This window comes from Trachemys scripta, chromosome 2 (genome assembly GCF_013100865.1).
Source record: "Trachemys scripta elegans isolate TJP31775 chromosome 2, CAS_Tse_1.0, whole genome shotgun sequence".
Taxonomy (NCBI): domain Eukaryota; kingdom Metazoa; phylum Chordata; order Testudines; family Emydidae; genus Trachemys; species Trachemys scripta.
Window position 1 is genome coordinate 147,235,008 of NC_048299.1, and position 14,360 is coordinate 147,249,367.

A 14,360-nucleotide genomic window follows, 5' to 3' on the forward strand; every position below is an offset into this window, starting at 1 on the left:
ATGGCAGTCATGTATCCTGCTATAGAATGTTAGCAACATAAATCACCGCCACTTAATTGTAAGGACTATCTCAAATTCAGCTAAAGCTTAGCTGCCTCTCTCCTTTCATCCCTCTTTAATATGTATGACAGGAAACAAAGCTTACATTTAAGACATTCCTGGGATAGGGAAAGAGTAAACTAATGAGAAAGCCACCAAAATTTATAGAATTTCACTGTACTGAGCCCCTTTGGAACTTGAACAGCTTGGCAGTTGTAACACTGCAGAATGTTTTATTATGGTGCATTTCCCACAAGGTGAATTAAAATAAGGATTAAAAAGACCCTATAAATCAGATTTTTATAGCTGCCTAAACCACCTGCAAACTGTTGGTACTTGTTTTCAAAATCCACCATCATTCTGCTGTCAAATTGATCTCAGTTTCATTAGCTGAGCTGGCGTTGTCTGTGCTGGCATAATCTACTGGTTGCATAAATTGCTGGGAGTTTAATTGTAAGCAATGTCTTAATTTTGTCAACAGCATTGCAGAGTGCCAACTATACCCTTTATGTTCTATTTTTAAGTGTCTCTGCTGAATGTTTTTTCAGCAAATTTTACCTCATTGGGAAATAACGGAGAGATTATATGAGCCCTTACTGTAGGCAAAGGGATACTGTGCATGAAGCCTAAAAGGATAGATCACCCAGGGATTCCAGTATTGGCAAAATGCTCCCTACTTAAACGGTAACTTGGTAAGACGCGAGGACAACAGAAGTGACATGTTTGTGTAACTGAGCTGGCAAGTACTGTTGAATAAAAGTTGATAACAGGACTTTGTCTGGGGGGAAAAAAAACATGTGTGCTACCATTTTATTGCCAGCAAGCTTTTGAAACCATAAAAACGTAAGAACGGCCATACCGGTCCATCTACCCACAGTGCCCTGTATTCTGACAGAGGCCAATACCAGATGGCTTCAGAGGGAATGAATAGACTGGAAATTATCAAGTGATCCATCCTGTCATTCAGTCCCAACATCTGGCACTCAGCGATATAGAGACACACAGTGCATGTGGTGGCATCCCTGACCATCTTGACTAATGGCCACTGATGGACCTATCTATCAATAGGATCCATCAATTGTAGAAGAGATCAGAGTAACTGAAGTAACAGAGGGGTAGCTGTGTTAGTCTGAATCTGTAAAAAGCAACAGAGGGTCCTGTGGCATCTTTAAAGACTAACAGAAGTATTGGAGCATAAGCTTTCGTGGGTGAATGCCCACTTCATCAGACTCAAGTAATGGAAATTTCCAGAGGCAGGTATAAATCAGTATAGAGATAACGAGGTTAGTTCAATCAGGGAGGGTGAGGTGCTCTGCTAGCAGTTGAGCTATGAACACCAAGGGTAGGTCTACACTTACCTCCGGGTCTGGCGGTAAGCAATCAATCTTCTAGGATTGATCCCAGAAGTGCTCACCGTCGACGCCGGTACTCCAGCTCGGCGAGAGGAGTACGCGGCATCGACGGGGGAGCCTGCCTGCCGCGTCTTGACCTGCGGTAAGTTCGAACTAAGGTACTTCGAATTCAGCTACGTTATTAACGTAGCTGAATTTGCGTACCTTATTTCGAAATGGGGGGTTAGTGTGGACCAGGCCCAAGGGAGAAGAAACTGCTTCTGTAGTTGGAGAGAGTAACTGAAGCCACTTTAAATCCTGGACTAACAGCCTGATTCTCCACCACTTTGCAACTAGTGTAGCAAAGTGGCCATAAAACTGTTGCCATTTGGATCTGTGACTTTTTTTTTTAAACACTCACTTGGCAAATGAGCACAGAAAATGCAAGGCAGTGGACAATCACTAAAGCCCCCAGTAGCCAACACTGCAGCTTATATGACCCATATAAATAGCCAACGCTATTATACTTGACCCTTCATTAATGGTTCACCTATCTTAGTGGCTTAGTTTGCCATACAGGGAAAAAGGATTATAGGACAAATTATCTAAATATTATGCATGCTCCAATGTCCGTGGAAATAGTTGTCAAGGAGAATTTCCTGAGATGATTTATTGACAAGAGGTCTGATGCTCCTACTCCCACTGAAGTTTTATTATTTATTTCAGTAGGATGACGCTCAAGCCATTGTCATTTATTTTTGTGTGTGCCACTTTTAACATCTTGTGGAAAACTTCTTTAATGCAGAGATTCAAGGATATTTCTAAAGTCCGCAGCATTTCACTGTAGGATGTTGGTGTAAAATCTCTTTGTCTCATCCACAAAATGAATCTGTACTGTCTGATTTACAGTAATTTCCAACACAGAACTCACATTGATGACAGCATACAGAGGGCTTGATTCTGAGAGGTACTGGCACCAATTGGAAACATGCAGTTTTGTTCAAGGAGAGGCTTGGGACTATACTCTTTGGGGAATGATGCCTTTCTCCTCTCCTGTGCAAAGAATCTTCTGTATGTATTTCCTACACTGATTCTCATGGTCCTAAAAAAAAAAAAAAAAAAAAAAATCAAGCACGACAAAGACAAAAATCAAGCAGGACATATTGACTGGATCAACCAGGTCAAAACAAATTGGGTTTCCTTGGCTTACCTCCTTTGCGTCTCCTCTCAACTGGCCATCAGTTTTCCACTGACACCCAGTCTTCTCACACATTGTTTGGTGATCTTCCAGAAAACACCATCCTGGCCACTATGGATATAGAAGCCCTCTACACCAACATTCCACACAAAGATGGACTACAAGTCGTCAGGAACAGTATCCCCGATAATGTCACAGCTAACCTGGTGGCTGAACTTTGTGACTTTGTCTTCACCCACAACTATTTCACATTTGGGGATAATATATACCTTCAAGTCAGTGGCACTGCTATGGGTACCCGCATGGCCCCACAGTATGCCAACATTTTTATGGCTGACTTAGAACAACGCTTCCTTAGCTCTCGTCCCCTAATGCCCCTCCTCTACTTGTGCTACATTGATGACATCTTCATCATCTGGAAAAGAAGCCCTTGAGGAATTCCACCATGATTTCAACAATTTCCATTCCACCATCAACCTCAGCCTAGACCAATCCACACAAGCGTTCCATTTCCTTGACACTACTGTGCTAATAAGCGATGGTCACATAAACACCACCCTATACTGGAAACCTACTGACCGCTATACTTACCTACATGCCTCCAGCTTCCATCCAGGACACACAACACGATCCATTGTCTACAGCCAAGCTCTAAGATACAACTGCATTTGTTCCAATCCCTCAGACAGAGACAAACACCTACAAGATCTCTATCAAGCGTTCTTAAAACTATAATATCCACCTGCTGAAGTGAAAAAACAGATTGACAGAGCCAGAAGAGTACCCAGAAGTCACCTACTACAAGACTGGCCCAACAAAGAAAATAACAGAATGCCACTAGCCGTTACCTTCAGCCCCCAACTAAAACCTCTCCAGCGCATCATCAAAGATCTACAACCTATCCTGAAAGATGATCCCTCACTCTGACACATCTTGGGAGACAGACCTGTCCTTGCTTACAGACAGTCCCCCACCTGAAGCAAATACTCACCGACAACCACACACCACAGAACAAAAACACTAACCCAGGAACCTATCCTTGCAACAAAACCCGATGCCAACTCTGGCCACATATCTATTCAAGTGACATCATCATAGGACTGTAACAGGGTTGGGACTCACCACCATGGCGCCTCCTACTGATTGTTCCAGGAATTAACTCAGTCCAGTGGAGCGCCCCCTCCTAGTGGTGTCCCGACCATCGTCTCACCCTCAGTTGGCGTGTCTGAGCCCACGTCGCTCACCAACTCACGGCGTCCTCTTCGGGACCACTGCCCTCCGGCAGTGCCCCTCTGTCTTTCCACACCCCCTTCCGGGGGGCGGGTCAATCAGCAGTCTCCTTGTCCAGCCACCGTAGTCAACCACACACCCCAAAGTCTAATCCCTCCCGTCAGGGATCTGGCCACTCCCTACAGCCAATGACTAGATGTACTGCAAGGGGGTAGGGGGGGAACCCAGGCCCACCCTCTACCCAGGGACCCTCTGGCGGCAGCCTCGCTGTCCTCCTACTCTCCCCTCGTCTGTCCGCTTCCCTGGGCCGCTTCCCCTACTGCCCCTTGCACCCGCTAGGCCCTTCCACTCAGGGCCTGCAGCCTGGCAGGCCACAGGCTAGAGCTCCCCTCTGCTCTCTGAGCCTGGCCAGCACTGCGCTGTCCACAGTGCTAGTCTCCAAGTTTGGAGATAGACCTTCCCCTCTCGAAGGCCTGGGACAGACTGACTGCTCTCTCCCTGTGCAGTCTTTTATAGGGCTGAGCCTGGCCCTGACTGGCTGTCTCCAACCTGGGCCCTGATTGGCTCCCAGTAAGCCCTTCTCTCATTGGCTGTGTGTCTGCGCAGGCCCACTGGCCTGCCACAGCCCATAATCTCAGGGAGTGGGGCAGCCGCCCCACTAGAAGGACCTAATCACATCAGCCACGCCATCAGGGGCTCATTCTACCAACATGATATATGCCATCATGTGCCAGCAATGCCCCTCTGCCATGTACATTGGCCAAACCGGACAGTCTCTACGCAAAAGAATAAATTAACACAAATCTGACATCAGGAATCATAACATTCAAAAACCAGTAGGAGAATACTTCAAACTCTCTGGCCATTCAGTAACAGATTTAAAGGTGGCAATTTTGCAACAGAAAAGCTTCAAAAACAGACTCCAATGAGAAACTGCTGAACTTGAATTGATATGCAAACTAGATACTATCAATTTAGGCTTAAATAGAGACTGGGAATGGCTGAGCCATTATACACATTGAATCTATTTCCCCCATGTTAAGTATCCTCACAGCTTCTTGTCAAACTGTCTTAAATGGGCTATCTTGATTATCACTACAAAAGTTTTTTTTCTCCTGCTGACAACAGTTCATCTTATATAATTAGCCTCTTAGAGTTGGTTGGGCAACTCCCACCTTTTCATGTTCTCTGTATCTATATATATCTCCTCACTATATGTTCCATTCTATGCATCTGATGAAGTGGGCTGTAGCCCACGAAAGCTTATGCTCAAATAAATTTCTAAGGGTACGTCTATACTTACCCGCTGGTTCGGCGGCCAGCAATCGATCTTCTGGGATCGATTTATTGCATCTTGTCTAGACACAATAAATCGATCCCGGAAGTGCTCGCCGTTGATGCCGGTAATCCTGCTCTGCGAGAGGAGTAGGCGGAGTCGATGGGGGAGCCTGCCTGCCGTGTGTGGACCTGCGGTAAGTACTTTTAAGTTCGAACTAAGATACTTCGACTTCAGCTATGTTATTCACGTAGCTGAAGTTGCATATCTTAGTTCGAACTGGGGGCTTAGTGTGGACCAGGCCTAAGTCTCTAAGGTGCCACAAGTACTCCTGTTCTTTTTGTGTTCAGGGAATATCCTTAACCCCAAAATGAACATGCTGAAGCTCAAGGCCTGGTACCTAGATGGTTCTCAGCTCCACAGAGGTTCAGGAGCTTCTGCTAAACAATAGAAAAGATTCTACCAGCAAGATTTATCTTCAGAAAAGGAAAAGGTTTTACCACGGGTGTGCTCGCTGTAGTTTGTCTTCTCTTGACTCTCCCATCTCTGTGGTGTTAGACTACTTACTGTGAAGACAGCACAACATTCAACTCATTGCCATCACAGCTTTCCATTCTCCGGTACAAAGCTGTTTAGTATTTGCTCAACCTACAACATCGAGGTTTTATAAAAAGATTCTATCAAATCTCTTCCCTAATGTTAGACAACCTGCTCCCACCTGAGACTTAAATGCAGTTCTTCATTCTTTGATGAAGCTGCATTTTGAACAGTTAGAAACCTGCTTTCTTCTGAACCTCTCCATGAAAATGGAATTCCTAGTAGTTATTACCTCTGCCCGAAGTGTTGCAGAACTGGGCGCTTTAAGGTCTGACCTTCCATATACTGTCTTTTTCAATGATAAAGTGTCTCTTTGACCATATCCATGCTTCTTACCCAAGCTTACTTTGGATTTTCATATCGATCAGTAAATTAATCTCCCAGTTTTCTACCCCAACCTCATCAGTCAAAACAGAAAGCTGTCCTTAATCCTTTACGTGGCAGGTGAGCATTGGCATATATGTGGACAGGACTAAACCTTTCTGATCCTCCATGAGATTGTTTCTATTGCAACCAGAGCTAAAGGGGTTCCTGTGACTACCCAGAGGTTTTCTAAGTGAGTTTCTGGTTGTATACTCACCTGATATGAGGCTGCTAATGTACCTCGAAGGTCATTGTTTATTCTATGAGATTGTACTCCATGTCTGTGACCCTGCTAATGGATGTGTCTACTGTGGAATATGCACATGGGTTTTAGTTCCCTCTTTCTCTGGACACTATGCCTTGGTTGATGCTTCCCAGGCAGATGCTGACTTTGGCTCGGCAGTTCTTCTGACAGCCTTTGACTGAGTTCTGTAGCCTCTACACTCCTTCAGCAGTACTGCTGGGGAGTCACCTCAAGTGGAGCACCCACAAGGACACTACTTGAAGTAGAAGGAGAGGCTACTTACCTTGCACAGTAACTGGAGCTCTTCAAGATCTGTGTCCCTCTGGGTGCTCCACTGCCTACCCTCCTTCCCTTTGCTTTGGAGTCTCATTCCATTGGGGCTTTGCAGTGGAGAAGGAACTGAGGGCATGGCACCCATGCATCCCTGTGTATTCTCAGTATGTGGCATGAGGATGCATATAGCTCATGCATGAGCTGAACAGGCACTGCTGCTGAAAATCTCTGATTGAAGCTGCATGGGGCACAGGCACATCTAGGGTGACCAGATGAGAGGAAGAAAATCAGGACACGGGGGGGGGGGGGGCCGCGGGGGGGGGGGGGGGGGGGGGAGAGTGCTGCCGGCGGAACAAATTGTGTCCCGACCAGAGATCGGTCGGGACGCGGGACAAACACCTAAAAATCGGGACGGTCCCGATTTTATTGGGACGTCTGGTCACCCTAGGCACATCTCAAATGGAGCAATGTGGCGGGGTGATGACTCACTGGCATGGCGCCTCCTGCTGGTTGTCCAGTGAATTAGATCTTTTCCAGCTCCAGAGTGCCCTCTGCCGGCTGATGCCTCACCTGCCATTGGCCCCCGTGTCCCACCTGGACCCTGGTACCCTTTACATTAGGGTTTCTGCCCACTGCAGTACCTCCTCACTTTGGGTCTCCCCTCCCAGGGGAACCCTCAACCCCCTATCCCCACCTTGCCTCAGTGGCTATTGCCAGTCTCCATCTAGCTCCCACTCCCTGGGGCAGACGGCAGTCTGTTAACCACTCATCATCGGCAAGGAGGGGTTGAACCAGCTGCCTCTGCCTATTCCTGGGCTGCCCTTCTGCAGCCCTAGTACCCTTTTTGTGGGCCCTTAACTTGACCTGCAGCCTGGGGCTTAGCTAGGCTGGAGCTCCCCAGCTCCCTCTGCCCTTCCCCAGCGCTGCTCCACCCTAGGTACCCTCCTCAGCTTCCCAGGCAGCCAGGTCCTTCTTTCTCAAGAGGCTAGAGAGAGAGTCTCTTCCAGAGCCACCCAGAGAATTCAGGGGGCCTGGGGCAAAGCAATTTCAGGGGCCCCTTCCATAAAAAAATGTTGCAATACTATAGAATACTATATTCTTGGGGGGGCCCTGCGGGGCCGGGGGCCTGGGGCAAATTGCCCTACTTGCCCCACCCCCTCTCTGGGCGGCCCTGGTCTCTTCATCCTTCTGGCCCACCACTCTCTTATAAGGGCCAGCTGGTCCGTGACTGTGACTACTTTCCCAATCAGCCCAGCTTTTCCCCTGCCACAGCCCTCTCCCAGGGCTGTTTTAAGCCCTTCAGGGCAGGAGCGGAGTAACCACCCCGCTACAAGCAACCAGAGGGGGATCACAACTCAAAGAACTCCAGTTACTGTACAAGGTAAATAACCTCCCCTTCCTGGGTTCTGAAGGACCAGTAAAACTTCTTGTTGCATGCTGCAAATGGTTTCCCTTGGGCAGCTCTGTATGTGGAGCTCTTAATGCTGAAGTTGATCAGTTCCTTCAACAACCGGCTCCACAGCAAGTGCCTAATATACGATAGGATTCTCACTGTGGATTGAAGGGAAGGACTTTGTCCTGATTATATAAAAAATAAACACCATTCTGTATCATTGCATGGAACAAGAAATAGTCCATCACCAACTGATGGATTGATTTGTCCTGTGATTGCCCCTCCTCCCCCAGAGCGCTTTAGCAATATACCTTATATTTAATGGAATAGCAAACATAAAAAACTCCTGATCTGTAGAACATAAAAGTCTGATGCTCCTCTGTTTCAATATAAAATCCTTCACGGATTTTGCTAACACATATTGTACAAAGAATCCATCCATCTCCTTCATCTTAACTTGAAGTGATAAAACCAGGGCCATTGGGTTCTTAGGAATTTCATTTATCTCCATGGTACTTTGCAGTTCTATAGCATCTCTCAGAAAGGAATTAAGAGCAATTTACAAACACAAACTAATTAAGCCTCACAGTGTCTCTGTAAGGGAGGTATCTTTATCCCCATTTTATAGATGGAGGAGACTGAGGCATGTAGAGGTCAAATGACTTATTCAAGGCCACAGCATTACAGTGGCAGAGCCTGTTTTAATGAAATTCTCAGCTTTAGGGCTTCATCCCACAAGGTGTTGCACATCACCTGAAAAACCCTGCACACCTTTACCTCCGTGTGAAGGAGTATACTACTCTTCAAGGGTCAGCCAGGCGTTGCAATCAGGACCTCAATCCAGGAGGCTCCCTACTCCACCTAGAGGACTAAACTATTTAAAACATGAAGGGGTGGAGGGTGGCTGCAGCTCCACACCTGGCAAAAGTGGGTGATCCTTGGCCCATCTCCCTGAAGACTGGTCTGACTAGACACACAGATTTTTGTTTGGGGACTTTTAAATTCTCAGACTCCAAACAAGGGGTTTGAGGGAAGAGTCTTTAAACTACCATTCCAGTGGTCCTTTCAGAAGGCTTCATTAAAGAGAGGCACACTGGTGTTAATTGGGGTTTTATTTCTCCTTGCCTGGGCTGTTAAAGTCAACTCACTGTTACCCCACTGAAAGGGAAACTGAGGCAGGCCTCAGCCGAGCCACACATAGCCACTGGGGTGTGCATAGGTGTTACCCGGGGTTCTTTCAACCCAAAGCTCTTCGTAACTTTTACTCTGTGCGAGGTGATGTCAGGAAATAAATCAGAGGAGACACGGCCGTCCGACCGATAGATGGCTAGCACAAAGAGGCTGGCACAAAGATAGATGACTGGCACAAGAGTGCTTTAAGTAAAGTCTAGCTTTAAGTGAGTCTCACGCACTTACACACGTCTGCAACAGGTTAGTAAAACACCCCCAACCCGTGATAATTACCGAAGCTGAGTGTGGCTCTCGAGTGGCACAGCGGCAGTCGGTGTGGAACACAAGATGCATCCAAAGGGAGAGTCCAGTCCCAAAGAGTCCCTTTATCCCAAACTTTCCCCCTTATTTTATATGTTAGTCAAGCAAGAGGTTTTCTTCTGATTATTGAATTAACCAGATGTGGGTTTTTCCAGAGTTTGCAGCCTTGAGGCTCTTCTAAAATGCATGTATCAGCAACTTCAACACAATTCTTATCAGGAAGGACACGGGGTCAAGCTGCCCTTTCTGTGGCACCCAAACCCCTCTCCCTTCCTTCCTTGGTTAAGCAATGCCTGCTGACTTGGCTGCTTTTAGCAATAAGCAAAAGTGGGTTCAGGCACTTTACTGGTTTGCTGACATCTCTCCATACGTAGGGGTAGCCAATACCTTTACACCCTCTTACCAGGCGTTGGTGGTTGAGAGAGCTGAGTACGTCAGTGGAGCTGGTCAGCATCTCTCAGGATTGGATCCCAATTTTGTAGGCTGAGGCATCAATTTAACAATGCACTTAAGTATGTGCTCTAGTCCTACTGGTACTATGGCTATTAAGTTACCCAATTAAGTCCTGATCCAAAGCCCAAGACTCCCATTGACTTAAGTGGGTTTGGGACAAGGTCCTTCGTTCAGGTGAGCTTTATACATGTATCCAACTTTCTGGGATGCTTAACCCACCAGACCGAACCATTGAACTTTCTGAGATTTTACCCCATATTCATGCCCAACCCATGTGTTCTGCAGGTGGCTCTTCAGTAACTAACAAATCATTGTAAATACACCTCTACTCTGATATAACGTGGTCCTCTGGAGCCAAAAATCTTACCATGCTATAGGTGAGACCGCGTTATATCAAACTTGCTTTGGCCCCCCCTGCTCCTTGTCCTGTGACTGCCTCCTCCTGAGACTCCCATCCCTAATTACCCCCAGAACCCCACCCAATCCCCCTGCCCCCTGTCCCCTGACTGCCCCGACCCCTATCCACACACCCACTCCCCCTGATAGGCACTCACCAGCAGCGGCGAGGTTGGGGAAAGGACGCCTCCCCGTACTCACCTGTGGCAGGAAGCAGAGCGCCGTGGCTGGGAGCTGGCGGAGTGGAGCGGGTTGCTCCACTTCCGCCGCTGCCGGTGAGTGCGGAGAGGTTGGGGAAAGGATGCCCCTCCTGTACTCACCTGCAGCGGGAAGCGGAGCACCGCAGCCCCAGCCCGCTCCGCTTTCCTTGTCACAGTCCCAGCTGTGTCGCTGGGCGGGGAGGGGCTGGGGAAAGGTCCCGCACTCACCGGCAGCGGTGGAAGCGGAGCAGCCCGTCCCCAGCCTGCTCCACTCCGCCAGCTACCAGCCACAGTGCTCCGCTTCCCAACGCAGGTGAGTATGGGTGGCGTTCTTTCCCCAACCTTCCCGCACTCACCTGCGTCGGGAAGCGGAGCACCGCGGCTGGAAGCTGATGCGCTGGAGCGCTGCTTTACCGCGTTGTCTGCAAATCCGTGTTATATCGTGTCGCGTTATATCAGGGTAGAAGTGTATTTGGCAGGCAGGAGTGTGTTGATTTGGATTTCCTAGCTACTCAGTCAGTAGAGAGAATTTTTGTTGTTGCTGGGAGTTTATCCAAAATTAGTTCAGAGTGAGAGAAAGAGTTGACCACCCACCGTGAATGCGTTTTTCTTGTCTCTGCTGCTTCTCTGTTCAGTCTCATCTTCTGAGTTGAAAATTAGAGGGGCAAATATACAGTGTATCGTGGGAAGGCATCCAAGATTCCTGTTTTGAAGAGGGAGGTGTTCAGCAGTGGCAGAACTCAGCAGAGCCCTTCTGTCCTTAATGATGCTTCCAGGAGCACTGAGAATATGTTCTCGGTGCGTAGCTGGCTGTTGGGTAGCTCAAGCAGCACTCGATTCTGCCATCATTGAAGCGGATGGGCAGACTTCAATGGGTGCAGGATCGGACTAGCAGACATTATCCATTTGTTGGCAGTGCTGGTTACAACAGCTTTCCCTGATCTCTTTGTTCACAGAAATATTCTTCCATGGACTCGGAGGCAGATGGAGTTTGGCCAGATTGTCTTGCACCACTTTGAAGTGCTGACAAAACAGTCAAGTCCTATGTCAGGATAACTCCCCTAAAGTTGACGGCACATCGATGTACAGAAAACCACATTAGAGGCCAGATTTTTGGCTGGTGTAAATGGCTATAACTTCATTGTCTTCACTGGAGTTATGCCAAATTACACCTGCCGAGAATCTGGACCCTTTTTCTTGCCTTATTGAGTTTTTATGGACATGAAATTAACCCCCACCATTAATGTGAAAGTTGTGACTCAACACTGAAATGTCATATAAAGCTCAGATCCATGAGACTTCTGTTTTGACTTCAGTAAGCTTTGGATCTGACCTGTAAAGAAGAGCCAAACAGGGTGCTGTGAATCTGCCCATACTTCAATGGATCTTATTTGAGTAAAAAATGGGGTTGGAGCAGTAAATAACTTCAGGGAAATTTGCACTAGCTTAAATTGTGTCCTAGCTTAAATATTCACTTGGAGTAGATTGTGGAACCCTTATGTTGGTGAGTGGTTACTCATATGAGCAATCCTGTTAAATTCAGTGGGATGAGTCTTGCGAGTAAATGCTCACCGATGTTAACAGTTCAGCAATCTTAGCCAGTAGTGATTTTTGGGGTTTGATAACATCAGAAGGAGGTTAATCTGAAAAGTTCTAAAAATTGTGGCCTATGGGAAAGTGCCCTAGATGGGAAGGGAAAGCGTTAAGGGAAAAATAAATAGAATAGAAGGATGAGCGCATTGCAGGATCAGCTCCTTCCTTTATAATCTAACAGAAATGAGTAACATATGCAATTCATTGTACTGTAGCTCATCTGTGGTTTAACAGCGAGCTTTAATGCCTGTGGTATTTGCAGCAAATTACTGTAGTAGGTTTATAATTTCCAAATGGAGGGGAACAAATATTAATTATGCACCAGTTTCACAGTCAGTCGGAGTCTTTGGAACAAGCCCCATGTGAATACGTTTACCCACAGGCATAAAACTTTTATAATGCAATGTTTGTACTTACATAAGCAATAGGTTAATGCAAAAATATTGTTTTTAAATATATGTTGTCACTCAAATGAAACACAGTTAAACATCGTTCATAATTTAACCGGTAAAGAAAAAGTTTGCAAGGTGATTGTGCAAGACTCCATCTGTTCAGACAAGCTAAAGCAACTAGAGGACATCTTTAAAGGATGAATGCAAGAGGTTTTGTTATTGCTCTTGATGAGTTTAATTACAGAGAATAGGGACCATTAAATATGTCTACAGGACATATTGATTGCTGCATAAATGTACACATCCTTTTAAAGGCAAAGTCAAAGAAGATTCACCTTTAATTATATGAGCCATCAAGACAGACATTGTTGAAAGAAGAAATATTTGGCAAAGTAGAAGCATCTCTATTATATTTCATCTGTAAAGAACCTTAGGGTAGTTAGCAAGGGGGAAATTCACCAGTGTGCAGAGGAGGCAGCACAAAACAAAATGCATCATTCTGGGAATGTCTATCCTGCAAATGAGGGGAGGTGTGATTGCGGCACATGTAGATATACCAGTATAGCTAGCTTCAAGATAGCTCACGTAATAATAGCAGTGAAACCTCAGCAGAGTGGGTGGTGGTGGGAGCAAGCATCTCAAATATGTTCCCAGTGTCCCAGTTGGGCAGGCTGAGGCCATGCCGCCACCACTTGTTCTGCTGCATCTTCACTATTACCGTTATTCAAGCTAGTTTGTGCTGCACTCACTTCTCCAAGTCGCAGTGTACGCTCACCCCAAGACCCCAGAACAAGGCTGATGTGATGCATACACCTTGTGCTGCCCTTTTGTATGTGAAATTCTCTCCAAGGGAATAGTTTGCTTCCGTGCTTAGAGAAAGGGGCTGGGATTCCAAGAGTCCCAAGTCTGCAACTGACTGGGTCTGTTACCTTGGGCAAGTTACTTGTAATGGGCACGAGGACACTTACCTTGTTGGACTGATTTTTGTAAAGTGCTGTGTGGCCCTTGGATAAAAGCTGTGCTATATGATTTTAAAGTATTACCGTAACATTTACCTCCATAGGATGGATTGCTTTCATACCTCCAGAGGAAGGCTCTGTTTTGCTTAGAAATTTTGGGGCAGATCTTCAGCTAGTATAGATCAGCATCGCTCCATTGGAGCTGCGCCAGTTTACATCAGCTGAGGATCGTGCCTTTTGTTAAGAGTGAGGGAGAGGCAATGTTTCCTAGTGGATAGAGCACTAGACTGAGACTTTGGAAATCTGGGTTCATTCCTGGCTCTGCCACTGGCCTGCTGGGTGACCTTGGGCAACTCACTTCACTTCTCTGTGCCTCCGTTTCCCCATCTGTAAAATGGGGTTAAAGTGTTTTGAGATCTACTGATGAAAGACACTATGTAAAAGCTAGGTATTATTACTATTATTATGTCTCCACAAGAGGCTTTAGTTTTTTTAGCTTACATTTTCCTTTGATTCATGCAATAATATCAAATAGCTGCTTCCCTTATGAGAGACTTTTCCATACTCTAATAAATATAACTAGGATGAAGCTTTTCAATATATAGTCAACCTGCATTTGTCTTTAATTATGGTCATTCTGTAATTACGGTTCCTCTGGGCCAATTCCCTTATTGGGAAAAAGTCCTATTGAAGAAGAGCTGACCTGAAGAAGAACACTGTGTAGCTCAAACAACTTTGTCTCTCTCAACGACAGAAGTTGGTCCAATGTAAGATATCACCTGCCACACATTGTCTCTCTAAATTTTCAATAGGCATTTTGGACGATCCTCTTATATTTAACAGAGAATTCTATTCCCATATAAAAATACTATAGGATGGCTCAAAAATCTATAGAAATGATTGAATTATTTATTAAATATAGATTTTAGAGT